This window comes from Melozone crissalis, unplaced genomic scaffold (genome assembly GCF_028551555.1).
Source record: "Melozone crissalis strain CALT ecotype California unplaced genomic scaffold, PUWL_Pcris_2 ptg000041l_1, whole genome shotgun sequence".
Classification (NCBI taxonomy): domain Eukaryota; kingdom Metazoa; phylum Chordata; class Aves; order Passeriformes; family Passerellidae; genus Melozone; species Melozone crissalis.
The window spans coordinates 11,447,113-11,464,784 of record NW_026535819.1 but is presented as its reverse complement, the minus strand read 5'-3'; positions in this window follow the sequence as shown (position 1 = coordinate 11,464,784).

Here is a 17,672-nt window from a genome sequence, read left to right as displayed (position 1 = left end):
TTCCTTTCCCAGCCTGTGGGGTGAACCCTGCATCCTGCAGAGGCTGAGCCTCCCCTGTGGGGAGCAGAGCCAAGAGGGACACCCCAGTCCACTTATTGGCAGCTGGCAAAGGAGTGTCTGCCATGGCCTCTTCCAGGTGCTGCTTAGGGCAGCCACTAGTTCCACCTGAGGCAGGAAGAGAGTTGGTAATTGCCCTTGGTTCCCATTTCATGCCTTTGCTTGGGTGTGGAGCCCATGAGGGCTTCCAAAGAAAAAGAAAGTCACAGTTCCCTTTCCAGACTGTTTCAGGGCAGCTCTCTGCTGCAGCCCAGTGGGGTTGTCCCAGTCCTGGCCAGCAGCACTGGCTCCCATCCCACCTTCTGTGTGACTGTGGCAGGTTGTGGGGTAGCCCTGGGAGTGCCACAGCCCACTGTGGACCAGGTTTCCCCTGGGGAACTGCAGAGTTCACCTCAAGCTGTCACTCTGGCCTGGCCACATGAGCCAGATGGGCTTGACCCTCCCCTGTGGGTGTGGGCTGTGTCCACTTTGGCACCCTTAACAGTGGGGGCTGGCTCAGGAGCCATGAGACCTGCCTTTGTGGCCAGGTCTGTAAGTGATGTGTATACTGGGACATGTGGGTGAGCATGTTCCATTCTCTTCAGGCTTTTTCCTGCTGGAACTGGGTTTGCATAGATCGGTGGCACCTCCAGGGCTCTTATCTCTGTCCCTCTGGGAGCCTCTCAGGATCCCCGGCCAGTTCCGAGCCCCAGACACCGGGGGCAGCCCCGGCATGGCCAGCAGTAGGGAGACACTGTCTGTGCCCCGAGGGTGCTGAGGGGAGACACTGTCTGTGCCCTGAGGGGAGACACCGCCTGTGCCCCGAGGGTGCTGAGGGCACCTGGGCTGGTGCCTTTGCAGCAGGAGAGACATCGGTAGGAGATAAAGGGCCGGCTCTTAGCAGGGGTTAATCCAAGGTTTTATTCTAGGAGTCTCGAAGGAGCTCCTGCATCTCAGGGGGCTCCTGCTGAGAGCCCCGGGAGAGGTGCCAAGGCTACATTTAAAAGGAGGTGGAAACCCAAAGTACAGAACATTTACTGACCAATAGGTGACCCTGAGGGATGGGTACTGGGGGATGGACATTTAGGACAGCATATGGGGCAAGGCTTGGGGGGCTGACCCCTGGCCTCTGGCTGATCACTCAACATCCTGGGCTGAAGCTTCTAGATGGAGGGGATGGAATGCTGAGTGATTGACAGAGAGCCAGGATGGGGGTTTGGGGGTGATCTCATCCAGGGAGAGGGATTACACAGGTAAAGGGAGGGGGTACAGTTTGGGATAAACCATTTGAGAAAAATACGAGGATACAAAACCAAAACTACTTCAAAGTATTACAAAAGTATAAAAATACACTACACCATCTCTGATAACTGTTGGATCCCATAGTGTGAAGCTGTGGTTACCCTGGGAACAGCTGGAGCAGGGCTTTGCTGTTCCTGGCCAGGACAGCTCCTGCCAACCTACCTCACGTCCCCACAGCTCTCCATGCAGGAGGTTGTCACACACAGGTGCAACACCATGGGGTCAACATGCCTGTCCCTGGGCATTTATGGTGGGTGCCAGGATGACATTGCATGGGGGGTCTGCACTGCCAGAGCCTGGAGCTACAGTCTGAGCAGAGTGAGCCCTCTCCTAAGCTCAGTCTGGAGGTATACCTGGCCCCTGGGCTGCCCAGGGATGCAGGATGTCATCCTCTGTGTCCTCAGCTGTGCAGTTTGGGAAGGATCCAGTCACCCAGGTTTATCTATTTATACTTTCTCTCCTCTCCTGCCCAGCTACATGCCCTTTACATGTCCTCTGAGCCTGTGCTCCATGCCCAGCTGCCCCTTCAGACAAGGGCTGCTGTCCCAGCAGAGCGATTATCCTACATGTCAGCAGGAACAGGCACATCTTGGGCCCCTGACCTGAACGTTCTGTCTTTTTTGCTTTTCTTCCCTGCCATGTGGTCCGCACTGCTGGGGCAGTCTCTGCTGCCCTGGCTCTGCAGCCCTCCTGCTCTGCACCTCCTGGCCTTGCTGTTGTCAGTGCAACTCACTGGGAAGCAAACTGAGGATGCGATGACTGGAAGAAGACCCTGGGTCGTGAGGCTGGTTCTCATTGGGATGGGGAGCTGGGCCATGCAGGGCTGACCAGACTAAGGAGGTGCCTCTTGGATCTCAGACCTGCAAGCAGGTGCTGATCATCCCTGTGATCCCTCAGTTAGAGTGTTCTCCCATCCTAGACCATGCCTGTGCTGTGCTGCTGCAGCCCTGCCTGTATCCTGGGCTCTTGCTTGTATCCCAGGTTCCAGAATGTCAACTCTATTCTCCTCTTGGCATAAACTCTTGGTATAAACTGCCTTCTGTTTTAAGAGCATCACCTGGTGCTACCCAGTGCTCCCTGTTCCCCCTCCCTGCCTGTGGCTGACACTTGCAGCACTATGAGCAAAGGCCCACTCCCAGGTGGAATGGAGAGGGTCTGTCCTCCCCACTGCAGGGTATGGAGGAGGCTGAGCCTCTGCTCACTAGCATGGTTCATTTCTGGAGGGGTTCATTTCCCATCCTGAGGAGATCAAGCACAGCATCCAGACTCTGCTTCAGTGTCCCATCATATCTCTGCCAGAGCCAATGACTCACTGTGGCTGTGATCCCAGCCTGGCGTGGGTGTTCACCTCGTCCTGCACAGCCACCCCACTCTGTTCCAAGGTACAACTGATTGAAGGCAGATACTGCCTCCAGGAGACCCAAGTGATGGGGAAGAGTGAGGCTCCCAGAATCCCTGCTTTGCTCTGCAGCTGTGTACCACAGGGACCGTGACTTAAACTCCCCCACATTACACAAGGAGGCAGCAGCACATGGCAGATACCCAGACCTGGAAAAGCAGCTGTCAGGGAGCAGAGCAGGGGCTGAGGTCTTGGCCAACACCCTGGAAGATCACGTGTGGGTTCCCTTAGACCCAAAGTGTCCCTTTGTGGGACACCCGGGTGGCAGTGGGTGCAGCCAGTGGGTAGAGGTGACCCCATCCTCCTGCTGTGCCACTGGGACACCTCTGGTTGCTCCTCCTGGATCATGCTCTGGGTGGGAACAGGCAATTGGAGGGCCAGAGCCTGCACTAGGTCTGGGCTGCAGCCACATCCCAGGGAGTCATCAAAACCCACTCATGTAAAAAGACCCTTTTCCCTTCCTCAGTTGTAGATGAGGGCTGGGCACATGAACCACTGAATCAGAGAATAAGAATCCCAGATGATTTTGAGTTGGGAGGGATGTTTAAAGACCTTTTTGTTCCACACCTTCCCATGGTCAGGGATACCTTCCACTATCCCAGGCAGATCCAAGGCCTGTCCAGCCTGGCATTGAATAATACCAGCGTGGGGCAGCTTGTGCCTGGGCAACTGCTCTGGGCAACTTGTGCCTGGGCCTCACCACCCTAAGAGGGAAGAACCTCTTCCTAATACACTAACCCTTGAGGCCATTCACCCTTGTGCTGTGACTCTGGGGGCTTGTCCAAAGCCCCTGACCTGCTCTCTTGGGGTCTCCTTAGGCACTAGAAGAGGGCCTAAGGTCTCCCTGGAGCCTTCTCTTCTCCTGAGACTGAGAAAGCCTATCTTATGCAACCTTTCCTCAGGAGAAATGCTTCATCCCTCTCAATCATCTTTGTGGCTCTCCTCCATGGACCAGCATGACACCAAAGCAGAAAGCCTGGACTATTCCATAGGCACAAACAGCCTAGCATTTCACTCCCCTGTCTTGCTGCTGTCCGGCCCCCTGGACATGGGGCAGGAGAGACATGACTCCCCCTTTGCCCTGTGGCTGGATCCAGGGGACAGCATTGGGAGTAGCAAGTCCTTTTGTTGTGGAGTGTCACCAGGGCATGTGACCTCCTTTTACCCCCAAAGCTTCCCTGCTTTGGGTCTAAGAGAGCCCACAAATGGGTCATGGGCAGCCAGGGACAACCCATCCTCAGGTATGTCCAGGCAGGCAGGTTTGGTTTATTTTGGCTACTGAAAACCATTCCTGCCCATGAAGGATATCTGTGAGTGTCTACAAGCCCAAGAAGACAGTAGACATCTCCTCTGGTCCTTTTCCTTGAGGTAAAAAAAAATTTCCTATTTTTATTATCTAAATTATGACATCTTCCTGTCAAGAACCTGATGGCAGGCAGAGCCACCTGCACTGCTAGTGGGCAAAGGCATCCTGCAGCTGCCATGGGCAAAGGTCACAACTACATCCATGGTTTTATGCCCACAGATGGGTCCCACAGGGCAGAGTGACACAGCGATGACAGCCCAGTGCAAGAAGGATGTCCTAGCCCTGGGTCCCCCAGGTATGGCCTCTTTGCTGAAGATCACTGTTCCCATGTGGTGCTGCTCAGACTGGGAAAGAAACAGTCTTTTGTCCTATTCGTTAAATCAAGAAACCCAAAAGACATTGCCATGGCCCTAAGATTTTATTTAGCCCTAGATGAAAGTGCTTTGCACTGAGTTCAGTGCAGGTGTTTTAAACACTTCCCTTTTTTCTTTCTGGAAGCATGAGTTCTGCTGTGCAGAAAGCATATAGTTCTTTGGGATCCTTCCAAAATCTCTATTAGCTCTTCAAACCTTCCAAGACCTTCATCAGTCCTCAGGCTGAACCACTTTTTGGGCAAGGCCTTGTCCCACGGATGGATCAATCATCTCACTGTGCCAGGCTGGGAGCCACCCCAGGCTCTGAGTCCAGTGTCCCATCCCATGTAACAGTTGTGCCCTGGCCGGTTTGGATAGGCCTCCGCTGGTTCGACCAGGAAGGTAATAACCAAATAATCTAACAATTCTATCATTAAATATTTAGTATTGATGGCTTAGGAAGGAAATAATTTGGGTTTGTGAGAGACATTGTGGTGCTGGTGCTGCTGCACCGATGCCAACGCCTTCTCACTGTTGGGTGGTGAGTGCCTGCAGCTGCTTCTCCATGCCAGGCTGCCAGGCTTTTCCCATTGGGTTAGAGGGACCCAGCACCCCAGCAGCATCCCTGGCACCCCTGCACCCATGACAGCTGGAGGCATGTGACTGATTCTGGGGAGGTCTGCATGTTCACCCCTGCAGTGTCTCACACTCTGCACTGCCTGGACATCTGCACTTGTCAGCTCCTGTTTTGCTTCTCTGTCCCAAATCCTAAGGAGGTTTCCCAAACCCAGCCATTTTTCATATTTTCCTTGGATTAGTAGACTGTTGCATCACTGCCAAGTCCCAAAAAGTCATAAATCTCCTTAACCTTCCTAAAATCAAGGAATTAGGAGGGAAAAAACCACACACACACACATACACACACACACATACACACAAACAAAAAGAACCCAGCTTTTTTAAGTAATACTTTTAGGAGAGGATGTTTATTTCTCTCCAGGGTCCTCAGCCTTCTTCGCTTTGCTCAGTTTCTTGTGCAGCACCTGCCTCCAGAGGGAGCCCAGAATTACAAAACTAAAGGGGCTATGAAAAAGTTAAGTATTGCAAAACTTAATTGGGTTGTTGGGGCTGTGAGGCTTGGAGCAGCTCATCCCACAGGATCCAACACCCCCAGAAATGACCCAATTGCTTTGCATCCCGCAGGACAGCTGTGCCTCGAGGGTCTGAGGAGGGGCAGAGCTCCCAATGTGACTGCACCATGTCCTGGGAACGATGGGAGTTGGAGCCCCTCTCCAGTTCCTGTAGTATTCCATGGATTTCCACCATTTTAGTGGAGGCCTGAGCTGCTTTTCCTCCTCCTGCCTCTCAGTGGGATTGGCAGCTCTCTCTGCTCAGAGGATGCTGGTGTGCTAGCCTCAGGATGGGATGTGGGTCTGCAGAGCAGGATCCCTTCTTCAAGGTCCCCAGCCCCCTGGGCCCCTTCTGCCCTCTTGCTGCTGGCTGGAGGCCCCAGGGTGATGCCTTCAGGGCCAGGGAACTTTCGCCCATCCTTTCAGCTGCCAGACCAGCTGCAGCGTTGAGAAATGGCTGGTGTGTGCCAGTATCAGGCTGTGACAGCCACCTTGGCTGACCACTGCCACAGCTCAACAGCTGCTGGGTGCTCCAGCACTGCCTGTGAGCATGCTAATGACTCCCTCCAATGACAGAGGGATGGGGGAACACTGCCACAACACCGCTGCACCAGTGTGCATGGTAGTGCTTAGGAGATACTCAGCAATTCAGGCGCTGCTGGAGAAATCCACTGCCCCAGGCATATATAAGGGCATGAGCAGAGCAGCACAGCTGTGGCTGTAGATGCACATGCTGTGCCAGGCTGTCCTGTGGACATGCACATGGCATCTGTGCACACACTGTGACTGTGGTCGTGCCATGTACATGCTCATCCTGTATCTGTGCCCACATCATGCTTATGGGTTGCATTGTCCATGGTCACATGTATTCATGCTCGCACTGTGACCATGCTCATACTGTGGCTTTGCTTGCACTGTGGTCCTGCTCTCACCACACCAAACTGTTCCCTCTGATTCCTGGCTCTCCAGCAAGGCAAAGATGAAAGAGGCCTTCCATGGGCAACCAACCAACTGCTGGGGCCCAATGTCCTCCCCTCCAATGCCCCCAGACACCCTGGACACATGAGCACTGTTGGTGCTGCACAGTGAACCCCCCAGACAAGGCTGGGGGAGGCACCTCATCCTGCAGCAGCCTGGAAAAAACAGGCTGGGGATAAAATTAGCTGGAGTTTTTATTACGGGGATTTTATTTTTTAAAGCAGTGGAAAGTACATCACTGTTGTGAAAAACCCCAAAGGTCTGGGCCAGCCTGTGGGATAGTAGTATGCTTAGTAGTATGCCTCTGCTCTGTGGTGGATATCCTGCTCAGCCCAGGAGGAATGTGAGGTGGGAGCTGGCTGTAGGAACAATTAGCATGGCAGCAAGGACCATGAGGGGACTGATCCTGCCCCCTGGAATGCACCAGGGTGGTGCAGTGGCACATGGGGCAGCAGGGACAGCTGGGCCCTGCCAGGAGGCATCACATGGCCATAGGACTCCTGGAAAACTGTTGGGAAGGACCCTTCCTGTCTAAGCAGTACTGGTCCCTCCAGCCAGAGAAGGTACAACTGGGGATCGGCAAACTCAGGACAGTCCGGCAGGGAGTGATGGAGCCACCAGCTCTTCCAGTGCATGAAGTGAAGGTAGAAGCCAGATCCAACCCATCCTGAAGCAGGCAGCTCCCAGTGCTGGGGTGCAGCAGCTCCCTGATAAGGGATGGTCCTTCTGGAGGTTTGCCTGCCCTGCAATTGAGGGATTTTGACAAGTACAGAGAGGAAGAATCTACTGAAGAGTGAAAATCAGAAAATCATGGCTGGCTCAGGTCACCCCCAAGCTGAAGACAGCTGGAGACAGGGAGAGGACTCAAAGAAAGTGTCCCATATGTTGCTGTCACCTTCCTCATTCATGGACACCACTGGGTGGCAGGAGGGCATGGTGAGAATATCACAGCTGTGTTACTCCTGGCTGCTTCCAGGCTTATCTCGGAGACCGATGTGTGCCAGCCAGGGATGTGGCTGCCAGGAATGTGGCTGGCACAGGCTCCAGCTGGATTCTGACATTATTTTTTACGCAAGTGGAACTTGAACCTGTAAAGATCTCACCTGAAAGCGTAAAGCTACTGCTAGGAGCCCAAGCAAGTGCCTGGTCCCCTGGTGAGCAGTCCAGTGACTGCCAGGAGACCTGAGTTATTCCAAACACTGGAAACATTTGTCCTCGTGTAGCAACCCACTGCTGAGCCACAGAACCAGGTATCTATCCTCTCCCTGCCTCTCAGGAGTGATGGTCCTGGCAGATTATTGAGAGGAGGAGGAGCCTGAGCAGCACCTGCAGCCTGGCGCAGGGCTCAGGCACTCCATGCCTTGGGGATGTGGCAGCTGCCTGGCAGCTCTTCTTGACCCTGGGTTAGGGAAGTCCTGCTTTGACTGTGCACCCCCCCAAACCACAGAAGAACTGACATTGCTGATCTCGGGGCTCACTTCCAAAGAGAGACGTGTTGGAAATGGAAGCTGAATCCTTTAGCAAGATGCATAAAGTCTTCCTGCATGACAAGGTGAGGGTAGGAGACAGTGGCAGTCAAGCAGGCTCCCAGCACCAGTTTGGTGCTCAAACCAGCCCTCAGAGGCTGAGCAGGCTCGTGCCGTGGGAAGGCAGAGGTGTGGGATCTTCCACAGGCTGCAGGTCGGTATCTGCTCCACCATGGACCTCCATAGGTTTCAGGAGCACAGCTGTCCCTTCATGGTCATCCCCATGGGCTGCAGGTAGTCTCTGTTCTGGCACCTGGAGCACCTCCTCCCCTCCCTCTCCGCTGAACTAGGATCTGCAGGGCTGTGCAGTGGCTTTTACTCTTTCTTAAAAGCATTATCCCAGAGGACCCTCCCATTCACTGCTGGCGGGCTCAGCTGTGGGTGGCAGTGGGTCCAACCCAGGGACAGCTTTTGGTGCTGTCTCACTAAGGCACTCTACAGACCCCCACTGCCCAAACCTTGCCAATGCAGTCCCAAGGACACAATGGCCCCTTGGCAGGATGGGGACTGGGCTGGAGCAGAAAGGGGATGCACTGGAAGCGGGATGTGGATGCCCATCCACAGCAGCCTCTGCCCAGCTCCTGTCTGGTTGATACACACCAGGCAGGAGCATGTCTGTCCTGACGGAAGCTGCACACACCTAGGTTGATGTCAGCTCCCCTGAGGACACACCAACCTGGGCAGCTGCTCCAGCATCTGGTGCAAGGGAGTTTGAGATCTGAACCTCACCATCTGCTCCTCAGAAAGGAGATGAGTGTCTGCTGAGCGTCTCTGGCAAGCTGCCTGCACCCCTAGGTGCTGCCAAATTTCACACTCATGCAGTTTCTCTTCTGAGGGTTTAACTTCAGCCCTGCCCAGGGACTTTGAGCAGAAAGAAATTACTCCAGTAAAGAAAGCTTTTCCCCACAACAGAGTAGTGTTTCCTTGCAGCACCTGTCATTAGCCCATGAAACCATGATTGTTCTTCCACCTCACATAAAACTAAAATCCACATGAAACTGGAAAATTTGCACTCAGTAGTTTCATCCAAGTCACCTGTTGCAACCTGAGAGCAGGAGGTGGGACAAGCATCCTTTCCATGCTCTCCCTGGGCATGGCCCTCTCCCTGCAGGCACAGAGGTCACTGCCAGTTTCCTTTGAATGAACCTGAGTAGGTTTTTCTTTTCCTTTTGTCCTGGGAGCAAAGCACAAATGTATCTTAAAAGGGCAGGGCCATGGCCTTGAGTGAAGCATTAGCAGCCCTGAAGGCCTGAGATCATCCCAGAACACAGCTGTTCTCTATTTCCTTTCTACTTCAGCCTCAGAAATGAGTTTAACTGGTGTCATCCCAGATGAGGGTCCTGATTGTTCTCTTGTCCTGTAGAAGAGAACATTTGTCATGGGACCTTTTCTTAAAAATATTTTGCAGATCAGAACCATAGAATCATTCGAGTTGCAAGGTACCTTAAAGTCCATCTTGTTCCACCCCTGGCCATGGGCAGGGACACCTTCCACTGTCCTAGGCAGTTCCAAGACCTGTCCAACCTGGCCTTGGACACTTGCAGGAGGGGGCAGCCACAGCTGCTCTGGGCACCCTTTGCCAGAGCCTCACCACCCTCACAGGGAAGGATTTTTTCCCAATATCCCATCTAACCACTGAGGTGATTCCCCCCTTGTCCTTCCAGGCCCTTGTCCCCAGTCCCTCTCCAGCTCTCCTGGAGTCCCTTTAGGCCCTGCAAGGGGCTCTGAGATCTCCATGGAGCCTTCTCTTCTCCAGGTGAACACCCCCAGTTGTCCCAGTCTGGCTCCAGAGCAGAGGGGCTCCAGCCCTCAGAGCAGCTCTGTGGCCTCCTCTGGACCAGTGTTAGTGAAGGAGGGAGCTGGACTCCAGAATGGACTGGAACCCTGCCCAGCACTGAGTGTGATGCTGTGCCAGGGGGGCTGTGGAGCTGTCCCAGACTTGCTTCGTGCTGAAGCAACATTCTTCATGTTTCAGAAGTTTGCACAAAGCCAGCTGACCTGCCTGAAGTGGCCTTAAGAGACCCAAAGACGTGTCTGTTTGGGACAGGAATAGATATCTGCAGCCTTGGGGTATGTCTGAGGGTGTCCTTCTGCAGCAGGAGAGATCCCTATGCATCCTTGGGAGCATCCAGCTGCACATCAGTCACATTGGTTGGTAGTACGTGGAGGAGGATGAAATGAATGAGGCTCCCCAGGGCTTTTTAAGATCTCCACAATACATGATTTTCTCACATTCAAGATGGTGGCATCCCACAATCAGCTCAGAAGCTTGAGTTTCTCCTGAAAGACAAATAAAAGTCCAGTTCTGCAGATATGTCCAAAACCTGAAAAGTATAACTGTGAAAATCTCTGGCAGTCATAAATGTTAGAGGTTTTTCATTGTCAGGGTTTTGGATAATCTGATTTCCATCTCTGAGTTCTGAGTTGAGAAAAAGCTCTTAAGATAGCTGGGGAGCCCTGGGGTGCACCAGGAATTCAGGAGAGTTCATACAAAAGGCTCAGGGTTGGGCAATGGTGGTGAAGCAGGAGGGTTAAATCTGGGAAAAAATGGGATTAATAAATTGATTAAAGCTGAATAATTTCCTGGCCAGGGTGTGATTTAGCTCAACAGTAAAAGGTGATTTCGCTGCAGCTGTACAAAGCTCATCCCTGTTTCTGGGCAGCCCTGTAGAGCCTCAGTTTTGCTGGAAAGAGAAAAGTCTGGCTGGAGGTCTTGCTGGGAGGTGGATGCTAAGGGGTTGTCTCTGGGAAAGCGAGGTCCCAGTGGTGTTTGCCCAAAGTGGGAGCTCTCAGCAGCTGGGAAAGGTCTTCTTCTATTTGCCCAGATGTCAGCAGGTTTGGGTGGGGATCCTGCAGGGTCTGGGCGTCAGGAACAAGGAGGGATGCTGCCAGGAAGCACCCAGGGCTGCGAGGCAATATGGGAGAGATCCCTTGGCTGAGCCTTTGCAAAGGGTCACAGCACCCGCTCTCCTGCCCTTATGTTGCAGCAGGTCCATTGCTGCCAGCCCTGAAACAGGACTCCTGCAGCCAGTCAGGAGCATTCCAGGCTGCTTTGGGCACCTCACACTGCCCTCCCTGCCATAGTGGTGGGAAATGAATCTTTGCTCTGTGTGCCCCTGTCTGCCCATGCATCGACTGCCTGTGCCATCATTCTCTTGAGTGTGCCACCACCTGCCCTGCCTATGCATCATGCTGGCATTGCTCTGCTGGACACAAGGGGTTTGTTCCAGTACCAGGAGCAGTGACAGCTGAAGGCAGGAATAACAACAGCCTGTGACATCCTCAGTGCTCCCTTCAGTAGGGCTCCTCTGCCCCCAACAACAACTGGGAGTCCTGGGAGGCCTGGGAGCATGTGAGCACTGAGTTCCCGAGGGCAATAGGAGCTGAGAGCTGGAGCCCCTGGGCAGTGCATTTGGTTTTTGGCTCTGTCACCACGGGGGCACCTGGAAGTCCTTGTCCAGGAACAAAAGATGCTCTTCCAGTCTGAGTCCAGCAGGGGTGGCTTCAAGTCATCTCCTGACCTCCAGCAGTCAGCTGGCTGAGGCTGCACACTGGGATCCCAATAGGCAGGGAAGGATCTGGCTGTCCAGTTGGTGGGAAAATGCCATTTGGACTAAGGCTGGGAAGACAGTGCACATTGTGTCAGCCATGGCTGGAGCCCTCAACTCTAGAAAAGGAAATAGCTTTCCTGAGATTTCTTGCTGCATTTTGTGATGTGTAAAGGATTGGAAATGAGCCTGCTGGCTGGAGGGGTGTCCTTAGGGCTGTGTACCATTGCATGGAGGCAGCGACCATCTGTAACAAGAAAAATCCATTATCAGGGCCACAAATTTAACTTTAGCATTGTTAGGACAGTCACTGTATTGACAAAGGACTGCTCCAGGCTTGTTGGGAGATCTGAGCCAGTGTGCTGGGGCTGCTGTCGTGGCTTCTGATGGAAAACAATGGGAAAAGAGACAGGCAAAAACAAGGAGTGCAGACAAGACAGACAGTTTCTGTGATGCAGAGCTTTCCCCATAAGGACTGTAGGGTGGGCAGGAGAAGGAATGCTGCAGGACAGCTCTTCTTGATGTTCCCCACCTCATGGCAGGGGGGCACACCAGCAAGCCCCACATGTACAGGGAGCCTGTTTTTTATTGAAGTCCTGCCAAAGAAGATAAGAGACCTTTCCATTCCCACAAGCTGAGTTTCCAGTATGGATCAAACAAGTGTAGTTTGATGCCAAAGACTTGCAGGAGCCCTAGGACAGGACAGGACAACTTCTCCCGCTGCAGTGCTGTGCTGCAGCATGGAGGCACAGAATGTTGCCACTGGCAAATCAAGCCCTCCATGGGATACTGGTCCTCAAGCCAACTGTCAGCATCAGAGGGAAGAAAGATGATTTTACTCAGTGCAAAATGGAACCCCTTCCTGTATCCTTTCCCAGAGCTCAGGAAAGGGGTGCTGGAGCAGCGTCAGCTGGTTGGCTTGGGGCTTGCTGCTGGAGAGCTACAATATAGCAATAGGAAGGTGGCTTATGCCCTAACAGAGATGCTCCTTCCTCCTGAACTTGCTGCTATGGCACAGTGCAAGGGTGGGAGATGCTCAGAGCCCTCCTAAAATGTTTTCTTTTCCCTAAAAACTCTAGGGATTTGAGGGAACCTGTGGGCAGAGAATTTCTCCATGCATCAGCAATGGGAAAAGAGCAAATTCACTGCACAGAAGAGCTGATGCAGAGAGGCCTATATGAACCACTTCTTTTCAGGTTACTTGAATTCTCCTTGCAGTTCAGTACAATAGCTGAGCATGCAGTAATAGGTTCTGTTTGGAACTTCAAAGAACATAAATCTCTCATATAGCCAGGTTAAATGTAGATAACTGGGGAATAAGAAACCACTTCATTTCAGAAAGGATGTGGGTTTTGGGGGAGAGTGGACAATAGTGCTTGTACCCACCTCAGGAAGAGAAGACACTCCCACGTGGCCTACCTCCCCATGCCCTGCTGCCTGTCACCTTGTCACTTACGGACCTTTGCAAGAATCCCAAGGCGTGTTCACTTCAGACTTCTGGGTGATGAGTAGCAGGGTTAGCAGAAGAGCCCCTCAGCTGCCCCCAACAGCACCCTGTTCAGTCAGAGCCCTCTGATGCTTTGGTGGGGCTCAATGGGGACAGCCTGGGTGTCTCAGCCTCCCCCAGGGAGTTCATTCCTGCTGTGGGTCTCCATGGGGCTGTGGTGATGGCCATGGGCCGCTTCAGTGAGTCTGTTGCCCTGAAAGCCAGGCAAGGTCTCAGTCTGTGCATGGCCCAGCTGCTCCCCATGGCCATTACCTGATGTGCTGTAGCAGGCACAGGGCCTGCAAGGCCTCCCTGGCAGTCAGTTCCCTAAGACAGGAAATGCCTGGTCATGGTGACTGGTCCTGAGGAACCCCTCTTCTGCCCTCAGACTCTTGTTATCTCTGTAAAACAATAGGTCACTTTTGCCTTGACCCTTACTATTGGACTGTTTCCCAAAACTCCTATTTCCTCCTATATAAACCCCTATTTCTGCCCAGTTCGGCAGAAGAGCTGTCACTGGGACTCTTTGCAGAAGATACCAATAAAGACACCTCTGCAGAACCTCACACAGCCTTCTCCTCTCTCTCCCTGCATCTGCCAAAGGCACTTAGCAAGCAAAGAGCTGAAGTCACTAAAGAGCTGAGAATCACCAAAGAGCTGATCTCTTAAGAGCTGATCTCTTAAAATCACTTAAGAGGTGAGCTTGCTAAGATTGCCAGCTAGGAGCTTGCATGAGGGGCCCGGACAGGTTGTGCTTAACTAGACTCCACTGTCTGGGATGTCCATGGCAGCCGGGGTTGGGGAGACCCCGAAAACCCCGGAGCCACATTAGTGCTTGTGGGAATGAGCCGAGATTGTTCAAAATGTGGTTTCTCACTTGGAATTGGAGCCTGTGGGTAGCGTTTGCCAGTTTAAGAAAAGTGACAAGCAGTTTCCTCCTTTATTCCAAGCAGAAGATTATTTTCCACTCCATCCTGCCAGCTCTGCCCCCACCCCACCACCATCCCCTCCCTCACGCTGAGGATGGGGATCAGCCCCTTGCCACAAGGCTGCCCAGGAGGATCTGCATGTGATGGTCCCTTCCTCTAGGTCACGTGCTTTGCTCGTGTTCAGCCAACCTGTCCCACCAAGCTTAGGGACAGATGAGCCTGCAGTGGCTGCACGGAGCCAACAGGATGTGACCATGACCCTGGGCCTCCATGTGCCAAGGACACCTCTGCCCTGGGGCCACAGCACAGGGGACAGATGTTCTGCTGGCAGGTGTCCTGTCCTGTGCCAGCATCCACAGGCTCATGTCACAAGCTTGGGCAGAGAGCTCGTCAGTTGTCGTGCCAGGGCTGCGGGAACACGGCTGTCAGCCTGAGGGGCTGCCCTGTGCCTCAATACTTCCCGACCCTCTGTCCTGGCAGGAGAGGGCTCTGGGCAAAACAACCAGGAGAAACCAATGGGGCTTTTCTGTAAAAGCTACTTATTTCCTGGCTGGTTCAATGCCAGGACAACAGGGATCTCTGCCCATGGACCCCCTCAGGGCTTGCATCACACAGACACTGTCCTGGAAAACAGGAGACAAAAAAGGGTTTAGAAAGTGAGGCAAGAATAGAGATTTGTACTTGGGTTTGATTTTCCTTCCAGGCAAAGATCCTTGCCAGGAGGGGGATTATAGCCTTGGATACACCAAGATCCTTCCAGACTTTCAATGTCTCTAAGAGGACAAGATCTGGGCTTGGAGCCGAGGCTGGAATACATCAGTGGGCTCCCACTCACAGGGTGCAGAGGTTCAGCAGGAGCTGCACTCAGTCAGGAGCTCACTCCTGACTGAGGGAGGTTGTTGCATTCCCTTATTTTTTTACTCTGCCAGTGTAAATACTGATTGGATTTGCAACTTCACTGGTTACAGACTCAAAAACACCCCAAAATGCCTCATATGTGTGTGCTGCGGCCTTACTCAGTGCTGGGACTGGTGTGGGCATCCCCAGAAATTCCTGACAGATCCTTGCTTCCATTCCAGTCCTGTCTGACTCCAACTTCGTGCAGGTGGAGATGTGGGTAAATGCACCCTGAGCAAAAGCGTCTTTCTGGGTCCAGGTTCACACATCTCTGCTGGAATGTAGGATAGACCCAACAGCAGTTCAGGCAACTGGGAGGTTTCCTGATACCCCACACAGTGTTATGATTCCTCCATGCAAGGCAACAAGATACTGGGAAGTCAGCCCCAGCAGCTGGGGAAGCCTGGGTGTCCAAGTCCTTTGGTTGGTGCAGGACTCACCCTGCTTGGAGGCCCCTGAGGAAAAGGCACCTCTGGGCTTGCACAGTGGTCTGCATTGCCCTGCACTCGCTGAAAAATACACCTGATGCCTCAGCTGAGTCCCAGGGCTCATCAGTCTGGGTCCTGACTGGAGTCACAGAGTCCTGGGAGCAGCTTCCCACTCCTTTCTCGGGCTGTGCCTCCAGTGCAGCTCCCAGGCAGAGCTGAGACTGGGAATGGGAGTGGGGTTGGGATCTAGATTGAGAACAGGGCTGGGGGATTCCTCTCATGGAGCACAACCTGTGGACCTGTGAGCAGCCTCAGCCCAACCTGAGACCAAAGGAACAAGTCCCTGCCCTTATTCCTTGGTCTGTGCTTCAGAGGCAGATGGGGGCTGTGCTCCTTTTGGGAGCACCTTTGCAGCCTCATGCTGTCCCAAATGTCCTGGCTGCTACAGGCTTCCCTCCAGCCAGCCTGTCTCTGTCCTTGATGGTTCCTGGTCTGAGTGCCTGTCCTGGGGTGACTTTTTGATGCTTGTATCCCCAGTCATCTGTTCTGTTAATGCTGGATGTTATATTCTCTGCCTTCAAGACTGGTTCTGAGAGCAAAGGTGGGGAGAAGAAGAAGCACAGAGTTTGTTATCAGAGGCTGCACTCACTCTTCTAAAAGCAACACTGCTCCACATTCTGTGCTGCGCTGTGTTGTCTGGGCACTGATGGAGCAGAACAGAGAGCTCCTTTGCTTTTCAGTTGGTTTAGCTGGCTGAGGCAGAGTTTTCCCTGGACTGTCTTTTTTTCTTTCCCTTTTCTTGGAACTGTTCAGACCTGCTCCAGACTGGGACCTGGGGAGCACTGAGAGCTTGCACTTTGTGGCCTGTGGGGGCCTGCTCTGGGCAGCAGCCTTTCCCAGTGCCAGAGGGATTGATAACAGAGCGAGCATTCACAGGAGAGACATTCTGAATTTGTCGTCTTTTCAGAGCGGTGAATGAGTTTTTTTGTCTGGTATTGTTAATCTTTTGTGCTGGGGAGTGCTTTGCCTGTTAAATAAACAGGTTCTTTCCACTTCTCTCCGAGGAACTTTTTCCCAAACCAGCTGGGGGTTGGGGCCGTATGGATTTGTTTTCTGGGGGGCCCCCTTTCGGAAGTTTTCTCCCAAATTTGCCCTAAACCAGGACAGTGCCTCTGCAGAGGAACCCCACTGGCTTCCAGTGCTCCCTCAGGAGCAAGTCAGGACCCCTGGGGCTTCTGCCAGGGCTGAGGCCAACGTGGTGCTGGAGCAGCTCTGGAGTATGTTGTGGGATTGTTTGTGCATTGCTCAGGGCTGGCCTGCACTGGACCAATCCCAAAATTGTCGAATGTTTCTGGATTGAATGGCCCCAGGCACTTGCTGAGGAGCTCACAGATGGGAGCAGAGAATCCCGTCCCGAACTCCTCCCTTTGGACCGCAGCCTGTTACAGTGTCTACAGGCTCATTGTGTTCTTCTTGTTATTCCCCAACCACATATGGAGCTGCAGGGCCGCCCACCAGAGCTCCCAGATGTGCTCATATTTTACAAAGCCACTGAGAAGCCCTGAGTCCCACAACCAGCAAACTCCACCTCTCAGAGCCACCAGCGAGTTACTTCTCCTGCTCCAGTGTCTCCTTTGATCCCTCATTCAACCCTGCAACCCTCACCCAGGTGGCCCCACCTCCGAGCCTTTTGTTGGAAGAGATAGATTAGAAAAACTCTCTCCTTTGTCTGGGGAAGTGGAGGTCCCCTGCACTGCTGGGTGACTAATACACTCTCCACCTCCTCTTTGTATTCACGTTGCACTCTGCCCCCAGGGATTGTTTCCCCTGCTTCATGGTGGGGACAAGCTTTTCTGCCCAGCTGGGATGGGTGCCAGCATGCCCTGTCTTTCCTGAGAGTTTGTGTCTCTCCTTGGAGGAAGGCCATGTCTCCCTGAGTCACAGAACTGAAGCCCATGTCCACACCAGCTGCAGGGGATGTAGAAATATAGACAAGAGTCTTCAGGTGTGTCAGGCATGCTGGTGACCAGCATCCTCATCCAGCTTTACCTGAGATTAAGCTCTCTGTGTTTATGCAGGTATGGGGTGATCCAAAGACACCAGCACAGCAGGGAGTTTGGGCTCCTGAGAGATCTCTCCTGTGAGATCAGGCAGGTTAACCTGGTCCCTTGCTGCTGTGGCCCCATCACGGTGGTGACACAGGCTGTAATAATAATGAAAATTTGACATTAAATTGTGGGGAACTTACTGCTGCCCCACAGCAAACCCTGCTCCTGCACCCAGTGGGTTGTCTGGTTATTTCAGGTTTCAATGCCATTTTCATATCTGGTTATGCTGAGGGGATCTGTCCCTCC